The following is a 5,000-nucleotide window of genomic DNA, read 5'->3' as shown; positions in this document are numbered from 1 at the left end:
CCAACCGCCCAACTCGCAACTCCAGCGGATGAACGGCGGACTTTTCCCGCAGTCGCAATGTGCAATCCACCCCTATAACATGCGTTTCATGAAGAGTTATCTCCAATATGCGACATTCCCGCTGTCCCTATACATGAGCTGCGGGCTGTACCAGTTACGAGCTAGAGACGCGACCGCGTTGCTCTCTGTACGAATGCCGATGCTGAGCGGTCAGCTAGGAGGCGCTCCATCCATGTCGGTACCGGTGAGCGTTGCACTCGCAGTCGCAAGAACGTACGGCAAGTATATTACCTGGAAGAGTCAATGACAGTCCACGCCCCCCTGCGTGGGAAGAGTCTTTCTAGGCCATGACCCACCGGAAGGGCGCAGCGTCCCCCACCCCAGACATGTGACGTCACACCATCGGTATTGACGACTAGACTGATTCCTTATAATCATTTGCCATACACCGGTGGAAGCTGCCGAGACGAGTAACTACATAGCGGGCTCGCCGTGTCACTAATGTACAGAGATACAACAGTTTCGACTGGAACCGGATTAAACGTATACACGGCGCTGATTAGTAATAGATAGAGCCATCAGAATACAGATAATGTATACAACTGTCCGTATACATGCTGAAAGACTTGCTCACAATCACAACCACACGTCAGCCACACACCCTTATCACGCACTACTCTCTGCCTGTAACACGCACACAGACAATATGTATGCACCAGCATGGAACAACACCCAGTGCATCCTCTCCGCCACATTAGACAATCCACACTGTCATAACCAGACTGGGAGGTCCACTCAGAAAACAGAATATCCCACCCACCCGACAACCACCATTGCTCAGCCAAGCCACCAACACCCACACATGTCCTACACAGGGGTGCACCCAACATCACAATACTGCCTCCTCTCACAGCACACAAACAATGGCAGGAATGAAAGACACAGGTCTGCCACAAGCATGGAATGAGAGCGCCGCCTGTCATGAGCCAAAGGTGCATCCTGACGTGGCAAATCAGATGATGCCGCAGGCATCCACTTACTATAATCACAATCAACAAACCGGCCGCCCCGCCCCGCCCCCCATTAAACCTTTCCTTACAACATGGTGTACCTTAACCTAACCTATATCGTACCGTAACCTAACCTATATCGTACCGTAACCTAACCTATGTCGTACCGTAACCTAACCTATGTCGTACCGTAACCTAACCTATGTCGTACCGTAACCTAACCTATGTCGTACCGTAACCTAACCTATGTCGTACCGTAACCTAACCTATGTCGTACCGTAACCTAACCTATGTCGTACCGTAACCTAACCTATGTCGTACCGTAACCTAACCTATGTCGTACCGTAACCTAACCTATGTCGTACCGTAACCTAACCTATGTCGTACCGTAACCTAACCTATGTCGTACCGTAACCTAACCTATGTCGTACCGTAACCTAACCTATGTCGTACCGTAACCTAACCTATGTCGTACCTTAACCTAACCTATGTCGTACCTTAACCTAACCTATGTCGTACCTTAACCTAACCTATGTCGTACCTTAACCTAACCTATGTCGTACCTTAACCTAACCTATGTCGTACCTTAACCTAACCTATGTCGTACCTTAACCTAACCTATGTCGTACCTTAACCTAACCTATGTCGTACCTTAACCTAACCTATGTCGTACCTTAACCTAACCTATGTCGTACCTTAACCTAACCTATGTCGTACCTTAACCTAACCTATGTCGTACCTTAACCTAACCTATGTCGTACCTTAACCTAACCTATGTCGTACCTTAACCTAACCTATGTCGTACCTTAACCTAACCTATGTCGTACCTTAACCTAACCTATGTCGTACCTTAACCTAACCTATGTCGTACCTTAACCTAACCTATGTCGTACCTTAACCTAACCTATGTCGTACCTTAACCTAACCTATGTCGTACCTTAACCTAACCTATGTCGTACCTTAACCTAACCTATGTCGTACCTTAACCTAACCTATGTCGTACCTTAACCTAACCTATGTCGTACCTTAACCTAACCTATGTCGTACCTTAACCTAACCTATGTCGTACCTTAACCTAACCTATGTCGTACCTTAACCTAACCTATGTCGTACCTTAACCTAACCTATGTCGTACCTTAACCTAACCTATGTCGTACCTTAACCTAACCTATGTCGTACCTTAACCTAACCTATGTCGTACCTTAACCTAACCTATGTCGTACCTTAACCTAACCTGTATTGCGCCTTAACCTAACCTGTATTGCGCCTTAACGTAACCTGTATTGCGCCTTAACGTAACCTGTATTGCGCCTTAACGTAACCTGTATTGCGCCTTAACGTAACCTGTATTGCGCCTTAACGTAACCTGTATTGCGCCTTAACGTAACCTGTATTGCGCCTTAACGTAACCTGTATTGCGCCTTAACGTAACCTGTATTGCGCCTTAACGTAACCTGTATTGCGCCTTAACGTAACCTGTATTGCGCCTTAACGTAACCTGTATTGCGCCTTAACGTAACCTGTATTGCGCCTTAACGTAACCTGTATTGCGCCTTAACGTAACCTGTATTGCGCCTTAACGTAACCTGTATTGCGCCTTAACGTAACCTGTATTGCGCCTTAACGTAACCTGTATTGCGCCTTAACGTAACCTGTATTGCGCCTTAACGTAACCTGTATTGCGCCTTAACGTAACCTGTATTGCGCCTTAACGTAACCTGTATTGCGCCTTAACGTAACCTGTATTGCGCCTTAACGTAACCTGTATTGCGCCTTAACGTAACCTGCATTGCGCCTTAACGTAACCTGCATTGCGCCTTAACGTAACCTGTATTGCGCCTTAACGTAACCTGCATTGCGCCTTAACGTAACCTGCATTGCGCCTTAACGTAACCTGTATTGCGCCTTAACGTAACCTGTATTGCGCCTTAACGTAACCTGTATTGCGCCTTAACGTAACCTGTATTGCGCCTTAACGTAACCTGTATTGCGCCTTAACGTAACCTGTATTGCGCCTTAACGTAACCTGTATTGCGCCTTAACGTAACCGATATTGCGCCTTAACGTAACCTATATTGCGCCGTAACGTAACCTATATTGCGCCGTAACGTAACCCACATTGCCCCTTAACGTAACCTATATTGCGCCGTAACGTAACCTATATTGCGCCGTAACGTAACCCACATTGCCCCTTAACGTAACCCACATTGCCCCTTAACGTAACCCACATTGCCCCTTAACGTAACCCAACACACGTTGGGCCTTAACCCAACACACGTTGGGCCTTAACCCAACACACGTTGGGCCTTAACCCAACACACGTTGGGCCTTAACCCAACACACGTTGGGCCTTAACCCAACACACGTTGGGCCTTAACCTGCTCTGTAATTGTCATACGACGCGTTAAATTAGTGTAGTGTTGCCTAACTGCAACCCCCGCAATATAGTTTGCTACTCGCACTGCCCGGTCCCCAGTGTATCGCTTCATGTTAAACACCTTGCAGCTATACACTGTAATGTGGATGGCAGCAGGACGTACATGCTCAATGCCCTTTGCAGTTGTTCATTGGCATTTGCAGTTGTTCATTGGCATTCGCATGGCGAAGCACTTAGCCTACGCTGTGGTACGGCCTGTGTCAACTGTCCGCTGATGTTGTACGTCCAAATCACACACTGTACTGCACATTGGTCCTCATGTACTGAATGATACATCGTGGTACATGTGACCGTACAACGACTGCGCCAACAACGGCGAACCATGCGGTCCAAATGTTGTGCACTCAGCTACGTGTCGTCTCCCTATAAGAGCTGGATTGCAGTGTGGTATGCCCTGGATGGCGATCAGCATGAGCCGTCTGTTGATGTAGTGGCGCGTGTTGTCAGACGTAGTCGTCTCTTCTCACACACCGTGATAGCACGGTGCACTGCGTTCCACATCTGCGACATGCGACAGAGGCCGGTTGACAGTCGTTCGCGCAATGGACATCGCATACGTACGGGGGCCACCTTCCACGTGTTCGCTAAGCGTGGACATGTTGTTGCGTGTATGTGGGCAGACAGTGTGTCGTGACACCTGACACAGGCATGCAACAATCGTTGAATTTGCAAATGGCGATGGACGCCTACGTTTGCTGGTGACGTTACGCAAATGAACAACTGGTAAACCGTTGTGGTGCGGTTGTTCTCGCTAGGGGTGAATCAGTGATGGCGACGATCGGTTGAGCTACCAACCGGTTGTTGCAGCGATACCCACCATGCCCACGAACGTGAATGGCATGTGGGTGTGAAGCGATACGCGGCGGTGGCTGGGTGGGACCGTCCCCGGCCGGTGAGGGGGGGCCTCCCGGCGTGTTGGCCGTGCGGTGCGTGGGCGCACGCGCTACAGCCGGCTGGTGGGGGCGGCCAGTGGCAGGCGCGCCGGCCGACGGAGGCGGCAGGCGGCGCAGCTGCGCGCCGGCGCACCCTGCACGCGGCGCCGTGCGGCCAAAGTAGGTCCTCGCGGGCCCGGTGCGAAGCGCGGTGGACATCTGCAGTGTGCTGGTCCGATTGAGGACTGTGTGCGCTGAGGATGCGCCGCCGCCCGGCGCTCGGCGCCGCGACGCCGTCTGCTGCTCGGTCGCCTCTGCGGTTCTCGCAGGTGGTTTGTATCGCAGCTGTGCGGACGTGTTGGCGCGTGCGCTGTGCTGGGAGAGTTCGCTTCGGCACCCAAGTGGGGCTTTTGTCCTTCTGTGGCGCTGGCGTTGGAGCTGCCGGTCACCGTAGGTGGCGCGTGTTGTCTCCCGCCGGCAATGCCACGACAGCACGCTCCCGGGCCTCTGTCGGCAGCGGCAAGCTCAGTTGGGAGCACGGGTGGTCGCACCTAAAGCGTCTACTCGCCAAACTCCGGGCGATTGCGCCTCTCTCGAACCCGACCAAGTACTTAGGACGGCGCTGCGCGCCGCCGGGACCTGAGAGGGTTTCGAGGTGTATGGTGCAGGGGAGCTCAGCCT

The sequence above is a fragment of the Schistocerca americana genome, unplaced genomic scaffold (assembly GCF_021461395.2).
Source record: "Schistocerca americana isolate TAMUIC-IGC-003095 unplaced genomic scaffold, iqSchAmer2.1 HiC_scaffold_1085, whole genome shotgun sequence".
NCBI lineage: Eukaryota > Metazoa > Arthropoda > Insecta > Orthoptera > Acrididae > Schistocerca > Schistocerca americana.
The sequence above is the reverse complement of the archived record's forward strand: the minus strand, read 5'-3'. Positions refer to the sequence as shown.